At 47.6% G+C, this 13,818-nt stretch overlaps 1 protein-coding gene across 1 annotated transcript in view; it reads left to right on the top strand.

The window, feature by feature from the left end:
* LOC140212796 (uncharacterized) overlaps window positions 1–13,818 on the top strand; it is a 66,000-nt gene that overhangs the window by 27,847 nt on the left and 24,335 nt on the right. The gene's annotated exons all lie outside the window — the stretch shown is intronic.

Here is a 13,818-nt window from a genome sequence, read left to right as displayed (position 1 = left end):
CGATCCAGCCCGAGCTCGTCGAAGAGTGCTTATTTTTGCCAAAACTATTAACACTGTACACTTAGGTCGGCCGTAATTAAATACAATTGGTTTACTCGACGCAGTCGTTGCGAAGGGCAAACGTGCAAGCGAAGCGGGCAGCCTCGCTCAGACGGTCGATGTGTGATGTCTCCTCGCGCAATGCCCTCGCGTCGCAGCTCCCGATCTCACCAGTAGCTTAGTGATAGTGTACAGGGCGCTGGTTTGCATAACAGGCACACGTTCGAGATAATTTTACTGAACTGGTAACTATTTCATGTCAGAAACAAACTGCAGCAGGCAAGGAAAAAGAATAACTGCGAGAAACCGGCCAGCCAGCACCCGATCGGAGGGAACGTCAGAGAACGTCACATGCCAGCCGCGCTGCCATTGGCTGTGGCCAGACGACGGTGCAGTTGTCGGACACGTCGGACGATGAAAATCTGCCCGGTTTGTCGCACGCCGGACGTCCGATCCGGCGCTTCGGCACGGCAAAACACCTCGATTCGGGCTGCAGTTTCGGCGCGTCGGACGCCGGATCGGACACCGAATCGGACCGTGTGTCTCCCGCTTTAGTTGGCGAACACGAGCCGATCAGCGCGCCGTCCGTGCAGCTCCGTCTAGTGCTATGGTGTATGGCCTACGGGCTTCTTTGACACCTACTGAGCACAAATTCATGATCACCGCTCATATACACGCTTCCCATGGCACTAGCTGTCATGTTTTCGAGAATACGTGCCCTCATCTTGAATTGGTGAGACCATATTTCCTCTTAGCGTCCGGTATTAGAAGCAATTTTTTCTATGAACATTCTACTATCATCTGTTACTAGGAAGTTGATTAAAAATTAGGAAAACAGTTACTGTGCAAAAAAACATTTTTTTTAAAAAGCAGCCAGTCTTTGCATATTCATTTATAGTTCAGATGCTGTTATATGTTCATTTTCACTAAATCATTTTTAACAACTTTCTAGTAACCAGTGTTACTAGAAAGTTGATTGAAAATTGTGGAAATTTACACCTGTCCATGAAACAAGACTGTCTTGCACCAGCCATGTTCACTGAATAATTATAACCTTATTGAATATTATTCATCCATGTTTTGTAACTTGGGTTATGTACTTTTAGAACATAATTATTTTTATTGACTTCCTATTGAATCGTGTTTCTAAAAAGTTAAAATAGTGTGTCTTAACTTTCTAGTAACTTTCTTTTTACATACTGAAGTTAGAAAAGAAGTAACCAACTTTCTTTTGACAAACGTTACTAAAAAGTAAAAGTCAATAGGATGTTACTAAAGTTGATAGGATGTTGATAAAAGTTCTAAAGAAAGTAAGGAAGCATTTTTGTATGGGTAAGAAGCCGATCAATGAGTTAGCGCTAAGAGGGAAAATAGAAGAATTCCAGATCAAGCTACAGAACAGGTATTCGGCTTTAACTCAGGAAGAGGCTCTTAGTGTTGAAGCAATGAACGACAATCTTGTGGGCATCATTAATGAGTGTGCAATAGAAGTCGGCGGTAACTCTGTTAGACAGGATACCAGTAAGCTATCGCAGGAGACCAAAGATCTGATCAAGAAACGCCAATGTATGAAAGCCTCTAACCCTACAGCTAGAATAGAACTGGCAGAACTTTCGAAGTTAATCAACAAGCGTAAGACAGCTGACATAAGGAAGTATAATATGGATAGAATTGAACAAGCTCTCAGGAACGGAGGAAGCCTAAAAGCAGAGAAGAAGAAACTAGGAAATGGCAAGAATCAGATGTATGCGTTAAGAGACAAAGCCGGCAATATCATTACTAATATGGATGAGATAGTTCAAGTGGCTGAGGAGTTCTATAGAGATTTATACAGCACGAGTGGAACCCACGATGATAATGGAAGAGAGAATAGTCTAGAGGAATTAGAAATCCCACAGGTAACGCTGGAGGAAGTAAAGAAAGCCTTGGGAGCTATGCAAAGGGGGAAGGCAGCTGGGGAGGATAAGGTAACAGCAGATTTGTTGAAGGATGGTGGGCAGATTGTTCTAGATAAACTGGCCACCCTGTATACGCAATGCCTCATGACCTCGACTGTACCGGAATCTTGGAAGAACGCTAACATAATCCTAATCCATAAGAAAGGGGGCGCCAATGACTTGAAAAATTATAGACCGATCAGCTTACTTTCAGTTGCCTGCAAACTATTTACTAAGATAATCGCAAATAGAATCAGGAACACCTTAGACTTCTGTCAAGCAAAGGACCAGGCAGGATTCCGTAAAGGCTACTCAACAATAGACCATATTCACACTATCAATCAGGTGATAGAGAAATGTGCGGAATATAACCAACCCTTATATATAGCTTTTATTGATTACGAGAAAGCGTTTGATTCTGTCGAAACCTCAGCAGTCATGGAGGCATTACGGAAGCAGGGTGTAGACGAGCCGTATATAAATATACTGAAAGATATCTATAGCGGCTCCACAGCCACCGTAATCCTCCATAAAGAAAGCAACAAAATCCCAATAAAGAAAGGCGTCAGGCAAGGAGATACGATCTCTCCAATGCTATTCACAGCGTGTTTACAGGAGGTATTCAGAGACCTGGATTGGGAAGAATTGGGGATAAGAGTTAATGGAGAATACCTTGGTAACTTGCGATTCGCTGATGATATTGCCTTGCTTAGTAACTCAGGGGACCAATTGCAATGCATGCTCACTGACCTGGAGAGGCAAAGCAGAAGAGTGGGTCTAAAAATTAATCTGCAGAAAACTAAAGTAATGTTAATTTAACAGTCTCGGAAAAGAACAGCAATTTACAATAGGTAGTGAGGCACTGGAAGTGGTAAAGGAATACATCTACTTAGGGCAGATAGTGACGGCGGATCCGGATCATGAGACTGAAATAACCAGAAGAATAAGAATGGGCTGGGGTGCGTTTGGCAGGCATTCTCAGATCATGAACAGCAGGTTGCCATTATCCCTCAAAAGAAAAGTGTATAATACCTGTGTCTTACCAGTACTCACCTACGGGGCAGGAAGCTGGAGGCTTACGAAAAGGGTTCAACTTAAATTAAGGACGACGCAACGAGCTATGGAAAAAAGAATGATAGGTGTAACGTTAAGGGATAAGAAAAGAGCAGATTGGGTGAGGGAACAAACGCGAGTTAATGACATCTTAGTTGAAATCAAGAAAAAGAAATGGGCATGGGCAGGACATGTAATGAGAAGGGAAGATAACCGATGGTCATTAAGGGTTACGGACTGGATCCCAAGGGAAGGGAAGCTTTGCAGGGGGCGGCAGAAAGTTAGGTGGGCGGATGAGATTAAGAAGTTTGCAGGGACGACATGGCTACAATTAGTACATGACCGGGGTTGTTGGAGAAGTATGGGAGAGGCCTTTTCCCTGCAGTGGGCCTAACCAGGCTGATGATGATGATTTGGAGAAGTACAACAAACGAAAACTCCGCATAAAGTTGATTCACCTCCGATGCCTGAGCGCAGCCGCATACCTGTGGCGTGTCGTGTTGGCTGCTATACAAACTGAACTCGCTTAATTATCACCCGTGGGGTTCCGCTGTGAAGTGTCTGCTGCAGATCCGTCCCCATTTAGAAAAACCAGTGGGTCATAGCTTTCCGTTTCTTGAGGTCGGATACACAGGGCGTCCCAGCTAACTTTAGCCAGAGTTTAAAAATGTGCGAATGCCACGTAGCTGGGCAGAACAAAGATAATGTTGTTTCCCGTCGCTTGGAGATACTCAAACTAGTTTTTTCTTTCCGCCTACTTAGATAATTCGTCTTAAGTAATTAATCAACTTCTCAGATATTATCATTCGATGAAAAGTGTCAATGAGAAAATTGTAGAGCGACATGAAAAACTCCCGATACAGGTTTCTGTTCCTCAATGTGTACTACACCAATGTGTTTTTCCGAGCGTGAAAGAAGCCTGCGAAAACACGCAAAGTGCCTCGAGCAGCCATCGGCGCGGCAGTTTTGCGTGTATTTGCGGGCTTGTTTCAGGCTTAGAAAAACTTATGTAGCACGCATTGAGGAACAGAAAGCTGTATCGGTAGTTTTTCATGTCGCTCTTCAATTTTCTCATTGACACTTTTCATCTAATTATAATACTTAAGAAGTTGATAATTAATTAAGACGCATTATCTAAGTAGGCGGAAAGAAAAAAAAGCTAGTTTGAGTATCTCCAAGCGACGGGAAACAACATTATCTTTGTTCTGTCCAGCTACGTGGCATTCGCACATTTTTAAACTCTGGCTAAAGTTAGCGGGGACGTCCCCCGTGTACTTTGCTGCCAAACACGATACCAGTGGCGTTGCTGCGTCAGCAATGGCGCGGACAGGCTCACCCACCCCCCTGCCTCACTCGGTTCGACTGGGACTCGGGACTCAGTCAGCCTCCAAGGCGCCGTTACAAGCTGCCGGTGACGACTGGTGTGTGGGAACATTAGCGAGCACACCGATTCTCGAGTTCCTTTTTTTCCACAGCATTGCCGAGTGTAGCAGACCTTCTTTCGACATTTCACAGCGACCACTTGCAAGTACGCGAAACGAAAGCGCACGAAACACGGCCGCTGTCGGGTGCAGCACGCGCTCCTCACACGCCGGTCGAGGTCGTCGACAGAGCGGAGGCTGCAAAGGGGCGTCCGCAGTTGCTCGCACAAAACGCGTGCACTGTTTGTGGAACGGTGCCGCTTGTCGGCGGCACCTCGGCTGCCGGCATGCACTGGTTGCACGTCGGGCTCGTTGGTGGCATACGTCACGCCAAAGTGCGTCATACGCCAAAAGCCTTGCGCGTGCAGCGCAACCTGCGCAGGACAAAAGAGCGACGCTGCCTCTGTCGCGCCCGCTGTAACTTTCGAAACCGAGAGGTGGCGGCAAAGAAAATGGATAAAGCGCGAGCGGGGACATCCGTGGTCCGCCGGCGCTCACGCCGCAGATATTGTGCAGCGCTCCCGCTACCTGTGTTCTTGCAGCGTCATCTCATTCGCTTTACATCGGACGACGATGCAAGGTAGAACAGTATCTTTAAATACTTGTCGGTCCGCAAATTTGTCTCAACATTTGGCCATTTGTAGCTTGCGACAGACGAAATTGTTATACCGTTTGTCTACAGCACGCTACTCCACTTGCAATTTGCGTGGCCGTTCAGAGATTATTGCAGATCAAGCGTGCGGCATGGAAACCAGCAGCCTTTGTGTATCGGTATGCAGCTGTAAGCAGGTGTCGGTACGCAGGAACTAGTTAGAAATGCAAATTTTCAAGCATACAGGGGGACCTTAGTAGCAAGCTTACTGCATGTGCCTTTCGATAACACCTATAGTTAAAAAAAAAGGAAATAAAGAAAGTGACGTCGCAGGTTCTGAAAGCGCTCGGTATATTGCGGTTAGAACGAGTGGACGAGCTCGTGGAGGATGCGAAAACGTGCACTCGTCCAGCGGAGTCTCCTTGCAAGCTCGGTGTCTTCGCGTGCTGCGGCTGCTTGCATGCAGATGCGTGGCTCCGCAGGACGCGCAGCGAGTCGAATCGGCCCCGCCATTGTCGCCCGGCCGGAAGCGGTCACGGCTTCGCGGTTGCGGCCACGACACGCGGAAGTGCGTGCTCCACCCCCACAGGAGAAGGAGCGAAACCCGCCTCCGTCGCAGGAAAAAAAAAGCAGAGGAGGTTGACAACCGCAGCGGCTCTTTGGGGTTCACCGGCTGTTCTCAGAACCGCGCTGCACTCCGTTATCGTTCCGCACCGTAAGGAATGACGTCGTGGGGCCGTTCGTAAGAAGCTCCGGCAGAAAGCAAGAAGAGTGCGCCAGCACGAGTGCGAGACCAATGTCGCATGCACCCGAATTTACGATTGATAAGCGCGTTGAAACCCGTCTCCGTTGACGTTCCTCGTCCTACGTTGACTACTCTAGAAATAGCGAGTGTCGCTTATTACGACTCGAACATGTAATGTCTATACAGTCTGCAAAAGTGGACATCCATTGAAAATCCACTATCTACGCTTTATTTTACGCATGCGATACATTGGTTTTAAATGGCACCAGCCTGCCAAAATATGTTTAAGGCACACTACACTTCCTCCTGCTATGTGTACTGTAATGTCCGCGGTACCATTTAAACCCCTGTTGCCTATAGCCCACGAACATACCGTTGTTTTCTTGTGTCGTTTACTTAATCGACACATTCGATTGTACAGGAACATTACTTAGCAATGCGCTACAATTATTATTATTATTATTATTATTATTATTATTATTATTATTATTATTATTATTATTATTATTGCCCTTACTTCGCTGCCGACGCTGCCACTCACAGACCTTACTGCATAACGAGGGTCTCGAATCCGGCAACATTGATGCCTTCAGGTAGCATGTGTAGGTTTATTGACCAGTCGCCTTCACCCAAAAAGATCACGTTGTCGTGACGCCTGCGGCAGAAGGAACGTTCCACGTCCACCGCCAAGGTCTGTGAGTGGTGGCGCTGACTAACACTCCCAGGGTTCTACTACACTCTAAGAACAGTTTACACCCTTTGGAGTGCCCCTTCTGCCACACAACGATAATCGTCATCTGCCTTGATGCGTTTCCTTTCTTTAACGCTGCGAGCCCGGTGCTTTCCAGTAACGAACGGCATGCGCGCTATCAGCATGATAGCATTTCCTGTCGCCGACGCTATCATGCTGATAACACGCGTGCCGTTCGTTACTGGAAAGTACCGGGCTCGCAGCGTTAAAGAAAGGAAACGCATCAAGGCAGATGACGATTGTTGTTGTGTGGCAGAAGGGGCACTCCAAAGGGTGTAAACTGTTCTTAGAGTGTAGGAGAACATAAATACCCAAGAAAGTGGCTGGGGAAACGGCGTCGCGGTGAATCAATTGGTAGAGCATCGCACGCGACATGCGAAGGTTGTGGGTTCGGTCCCCACCTGCGGCAAGTTGTTTTTTCATCCACTTTCATTTCCATTAATTTATCGTCTTCTTATGATATGACTAAGAAAAAAAATCGGGCCCCTCGGTTAATCCCCTTCCTTCTCGTTTATATATATATATATATATATATATATATATATATATATATATATCACATCAGCCTGGTTACGCCCACTGCACGGCAAAGGCCTCTCCCATACTTCTCCAACTACCCCGGTCATGTACTAATTGTGGCCATGTTGTCCCTGCAAACTTCTTAATCTCATCCGCCCACCTAACTTTCTGCCGCTCCCTGCTACACTTCCCTTCCCTTGGAATCCAGTCCGTAACTTTTAATGACCATCGGTTATCTTCCCTCCTCATTACATGTCCACCCCATGCCTATTTCTTTTTCTTGATTTCAACTAAGATGTCATTAACTCGCGTTTGTTCCCTCACCCAATCTGCTCTTTTCTTATCCCTTAACGTTACACCCATCATTCTTCTTTCCATAACTCGTTGCGTCGTCCTCAGTTTAAGTAGAACCCTTTTCGTAAGCCTCCAGGTTTCTGGCCCGTACGTGAGTACTGGTAAGACACAGCTGTTATACACTTATCTCTCTCTCTCTCTCTCTCTCTCTCTCTCTATATATATATATATATATATATATATATATATATATATATATATATATATATATATATAAAGATCCACATTGAAAAACGCAACAAACTTATTTTCCACGTTTCGTCCTTGGACCACGGCCTTTATCGAGAATGGTTTAACATGCGTAACGACAGCTGCTATATGTTTAATTGTGCACCATTGTGCAATAACTTTTTGCAACGAAAGAATGAGGGCACCGTGCACCGTTATCTTTTAGTAGCAAACTAGTTATTGTGTGACGTTGCACCAATAAATTTATAAAGCAACTGTCGTTACGCATGACCGTGTTCAGATGAGGACAGACCATTGTCAGTCTTCAGCCAAATATTTTTATGAGGTGGCACAACGGAATCAACCTTCGTTTTGCGAAGCTTAGCACGGATTTGTTGAAAAGGATTTTAATTTCGCTAAAGGTGGAAAGAAGTGCTTTAGCGACTTGCAGATCTTACAAATTCGAAGGTCTGTCAGCCGAAAATTAACGCATTGTACCCCACCAAAATGTTTTCCGTAAACCTACACCACTAGCGCTGCTCACCCACGGGGATATAAATTTATATCAATCATAGCATGTATTTGAAAAATTGCCAAACTGTGGCTTTTGTGCAACTGCCTTTGACTAAGCCCGAAACCAAGGGTTTCTTTAGGCCATTTCAGCTAAGGCGCTGAAGCCGAAAAGTATTTTTGACAAATCTTCAAAAGGTTTCTCGCAAACTAAAAAAAGAAGTATGCGAGCTCGTCGAGCAGTGAGAAAACATAAAAGCAAGAATAAAAGCAAGGAAGCATAAAAGATGCCACATACCGACAGTCGCGGCACTCTAGTCCTATTTCTGTGGAGATTGTGCAATGACTACGATATTTGCTGAGACGTTTGGACGCGCTTTCTTCAGGCTCTTCCTTCTAGCTGGGCAGTGCGCTCCGTCTTCCTGGCGCCATTCGCTGCCCGTTGTGCCCCCTTCAACCAGTTTTCTTCTTTTAGTTGTGCAGCGTCCATATGGACCAGTGTACAGTATGGCGTGGTGTGGTGTGGTGGGTACTACGGCTCGAGGTGGCGTTTGGGCCAGGAATCCACCTAGCCCGCTGACGAATACGTCTGCTAGAAGGAATGACGGAGAATGGGTTTATTTTACACTAGTAACACTGCCTCTAGATACGGAAGCCTACTCCATGTAGGGGCATATTAAACGTCTGAGTTCACACCAGGACGCGTCAGTCTTTTCTCGCTGCACGAAAGGTCTCCTCTTTTAATACCGTCGTCTTCCCTGGGTGACTATAGGGTAAGGAATCTGATGGCTGCATCGCGGCCAATAACAATCGTCGAATCGTTCGCAATATCCCGCCCTCACTCTTAAACAAATGTACACCCTTTGGGGTGTATATTTGCCACACAGCAATTATCGTCATCTGTTTTGCTTGCGTTTCCATTCTTGAAAACGATGCGCTCGATACTTTCACGTCGAGAATGCTCTGTCATGCTGATAACACGCATGCTGCTCGTGACTTGGAAGTGCCGGGCTCTCGGCGTTACAGAAAGGAAATGCGGGCGAGGCAGATGACAATTAGTGTTGTGTGGCAAGATACAACCCAAAGGGTGTAATCTTGCTTAAGAGTGCATCACTCTTCGAAAAATTTACACCCTTTGGGGCTTATCTTGTCCCACAACAATAATCGTCATCTGTCTTGCCCGCGTTTCCTTTCTTTAACGCGGCGAGCCCGGCACTTCCCAGTCACGAACGGCATGCGCGTTATCAGTGTGACGCAGCATTCTCGACAGGAAAGTAGCTATAGCGCCGAGTTTTCAAGAAAGGAAACGCAAGCAAGGCAGGTGACGATTATTGTTGTGGGACAAATATACACCCCAAAGGGTGCAATCGTTTTAAGAGTGATGATATCGCACCATTCCGCCGAACTCCGCCTCCGAAGTTCTACCTTCGCCCCCGCATATTTAACAAGCGCATAGCAATCTGGGAATCCAAGGTCGAAGCCGTTTCCACGGTAGCATTCGACGTTGGCCCTTTTCATCGTTAGTTCAGGCTGTCAGGTGTAAGGATCTTTTGGTGACCCGTCAACCGTCAATGTCAACGCTGCGTTGACTTCTGGATAGGCGCTGATGAATGAGTGGGGTTGCCTCATGCTAAACGTCTAATTCCCTTGGCTGTGTTGAGACGTAACATGGGGTGGGCCGTTGCGAACATGCACTACACCCATTTTAAGATTGGGGCTAAAAATCGTCTCCAACCAATCGGCTTTGCCGGTTGCCATTTCACGCTTAAATTTACTCTCGATTACGGGGCAGCTAGCATATTTTTTTTTGGCACTGATTTCTAATTACATCTGCTATCTGAAATTGTCCCCGTGCACATGAACGATGCACCAACCTAATGTGAAAGCGCAGTGACGCCATTGCAATGGATGAGGCAGCTAGGCATGTTCGGATGAGGAAAGTCACCAAGCGGGTCACGTATATTCTTCATTTTCAGTAATTTAATCTAACTTAATTTAAAAATACCTTACAGTCCTCAAAGTGGGGCATTGAGTAGGGGGGGGGGGGGGGGGCGACAGCACATATTTTAATTTTAAATTTTAATATTCAGCAGAAAAATCCTTCCAGAACCTGGAGCTGTGACTACTTTTTGAACACATATTTATTTTCACACAGAAGTTATCTTAACTGAGACAAGGTCATCTCGTTATCGAGTCGGAAAACGCTGAATCTTTAAAATCGCGTGGTATAGCGAACAGTTTTCTACATGGTAACTTTCTTACTCCACTTCTTTCTTTGTTTCTATCTTCATTTACATTTACACAGAAGATAAATGGGACAGCTAGAGGAAAAAGCCGCACACACGCGGCATGAGTGACGCAAAGCTCAAGCCAATGCACAAGCCGTGTTCTTCAGCCGTCGACCCGGCCTGCAGACGGAGGTGGCCTGCGAATAGACAGGTGCTAGCGAATGACATTTATGAGGAGTGGTTGACAAGCACGTTTGATGCCACACTATTTGCAGATGCGAAAGTTTCCATGCATCGTACCACTGCCAGTATAGGCAGAGATGTTGAGATCTTATGCCTGGTGCCGTGCCCGGGATAAAAACAGGGTGAATATAAGGTGCCTGAAGACGCTGTGTCTTCGAAAGCAGCACGAAACAGTCGCAAGCGAGCTACATTTGGCGGGTTGTGCTGTTGGTTTTTCTCAGGATTTTCTCAGCGCTCTGAATGGCGTGCCGCTCGACGCCGCGCCTCCCGCCTCTGCATAGCGCGCGTGCGCCGGTTGCTTTCTCGCCGCGCCGTTCGATTTGCTTCGCTCACGCTTGGCCTTGAGAAAGACGTCAGATCAGTGGCCGAGAAATGACTCCTAATGCAGTCTCACACTGCTAATGACGCATTACTAATGCAGCGCGCACTGCAAACGTCCGGAAGGGCGCGGATGAGGACCGCGGTGGAGCTGACCCCAAACGCTGCGCGGGCACGGGAGGGGGCTCCTCTTCGAGGCCGTGGCGGCACTTCGCGTCCGGGCTCATCTAGCTCGTTCGTGTTCCGCGGTCAGCTGGCGAGCTGCATGCGCATTGGCGAAAAAATGGTGGCGGCGAGCGCAGTCGCAGAATGTGGACGCCGAAGTCGACGCGAGACCTTGGCGAATCGCGCGATAGCGAGCACGTGGCTTCGAGCTCCTCAGGTTGACCTCATTCACTCGCACATGCCGTTAACGTTTGTGTCGGTTAGAAATGCCGGGTAGAATGTCATCATGGCGCCGCCACCGAAGACATCATTGCCCTCGTGTTAGTCATGCAAAGTAAGCAATGCGTGTCTGCGAGGCCTCGGAAAAGCATCAGCGGAAGGCGTGACAGAGGTTGGCACCAGCAGTGACCGTGGTTTAGTGAGGACAGGAAAAGCAGCTTTCACAGCACAGTACAGCGTCCGCAAACATCGTTATTAAAGATAATTATTATTTGTGGGGTATTCATTCTTATCAAAAGTGAACAAAATAAATGAATTAGTCACGGCTAGAGCAGCTGGTGACTTCCCGTATAATGAATATCAGGGGTGATAAGGTTTAAGTTTTCCTGACTTTTCCGATGCAGCCGTGTCTTAGTCGTAAAGCGCACGCCTCGGCTGCGGGGTGTTGCGTGTTCGATTCCCACCGCCGCCGGGCACCCACTGGTTCTCGAACAGGCACAGGTGTTACCCCGGCCTGGCGTTCGAAGCTTCCTTCAAGGGTGATGCGCCTGGAAAAGGAGCCTGCGCCATAAGTTCCCGTCGAAGCCCCAGTTCAAGTTTATTCACATTTTCTCACGTACATGATAACAGCATTAGTGACGTTATTACACTCGATGGTCCCTTAGTTATGGGCACAAAAATTCGCAGTTGAGCCCGAAAGGCGAAGCACCGATTGTGATAGCAAATTAGTAGATAGCTGTACGAAGCAAGGGTAGTAGTGTTATCGGCCGTATAATCTTGTAAACATTCGCTAACTAAATTAAAGATGATATAAAACATAGCGCGACTCAACGAAGACGTTGATAAAAAAAAACAGACACACAGAGACAGCGCTGTCTCTGTGTGTATTTCTTTGTACGTGCTCGTTCAGTCGCGCTTACAGATTATCTCACGGATTCAAACGAACTAGCCCGTCTCAGTGTTCGAACTAAATTAACAAGCACGGTGTCACGCGCGCACAGGTAAACACGTATCGCTCTATCAGCGCAGAGACTCGCTGTCAAAATGCTGGAGTGAGGAATCGCGGCAGCGGTCGAATTGACCTTCGTGCGTCTCTCGCTTCAACGCGAATGAAACGTCGAAAGCACGGTGCATACGAATCTATCTGCACTACGCGCACTCTGCAACATCGCAGATCGCTTTGAATATGAGGCGCTCGCGGGCGCGCACTCTGGCCACGTTGCAGATCGCTTTCAAGTGGAGTGTACGATCAAGATACGGCGCTCGCATGGCTGCGCCGTAAGCAGCAGCCGCCAGAAAAGAACGCCGCCCCCTCCCTCGCCTCACCCCGTGCCTTGCACGCGATAGGAGAGGGCGCGTTTCCGACCCGCCTTCCTCGCTCGGACACGCGACATTGAGCCGCGCTCACCGACTCAGCGTGGCTCGCACATACAGCATACGGCACGCGGCGACAACTTTATCTCCCTTGGACTTTATACGGAACCTCACGACCACGGTGGCAATTATACCACCGTGCTCACGGCGACGTCAACGGTGACGGCAGAAATGCGCCTGGAGTGTGCATATATATAATTGCTATCACAATAAACACAAGGCTTGGGCCGCGCCCCAAGTGCCCCCCTATTGACGCGGGGACGCCTTCGAGTTGAGGAGAAACAGCCCTTTGCAAGCGTTGGGGTTCCATAATGGCCGAGCACCAGACCCGGGAGCGCGCTTGCAGCACTCGCCTCCCACACCCGCGGCGGGTGCTCTTCCACAAGGCTGTTTGCGGTCGGACAAGAGGAGCCCAGAGACCATGCATCTCACATGAAATCTCTATTGGGCCCCCTTTGGAGATGTGAATTCCAGAAGAAGCCGAGAACCAAGCCACCCCAGACACACGCACGCACGCACGGACGCACACGTGCACACACATCCGCACCTGTTCGTTCCCTCTTTCTACGTGGGGTCGCGCTTCCTAAGCTAGCTCCAATCCAGTCCAACAAGCCCACTTTCCTGTGACTATGCAAAATGGATGGTTTTGAGGTCCGGCGAACTTCAGCAGAAATTTCCCGCCCTTTCCGCTACTTATGAGACATATCTGGTCGTCATAATGCGGCGTGGCCATTGTTTGCTTCATTTTACATTGTCAATAATTGCTGGAGTTAATGACAGCGTACAGGAAATGGGGCTAAGGTGGCGCCGTAGGGTAGGGCACACAATTGCTGCTAAACATGTAAATGTTGTTTGCCGTCGCTTGTAGGTACGCAGGTTATTACTGCGAAGCTGTTTACCTCTACCAACCGGCGATTCTTTTGTGGCGCTCCACAGAAAACTCGGCTTTCTAGAAATCGACGATTTAGCGCAAGAAAAAAAAAAAAAAAAGACATGTAGCGCATTTTGAAACAGGAAAACAAGTGGTTCGTAGACTTTGTCTTCGGAGAGTTTCCACTAATGTGTTAATAAAGAAAAGAAACTACCAGCCAACTCAATCCGTGACTCGGGTGTCGACCTAACGTTAGCGAATAACGTGGCAAGTGTCAAAACCGAAAACCTCAGTGTATACCACAGCGGTCA

The sequence above is a fragment of the Dermacentor andersoni genome, chromosome 5 (assembly GCF_023375885.2).
Source record: "Dermacentor andersoni chromosome 5, qqDerAnde1_hic_scaffold, whole genome shotgun sequence".
NCBI lineage: Eukaryota > Metazoa > Arthropoda > Arachnida > Ixodida > Ixodidae > Dermacentor > Dermacentor andersoni.
Note: the sequence above shows the minus strand (reverse complement) of the source record. Positions and strands in the feature narration are given on the sequence as shown.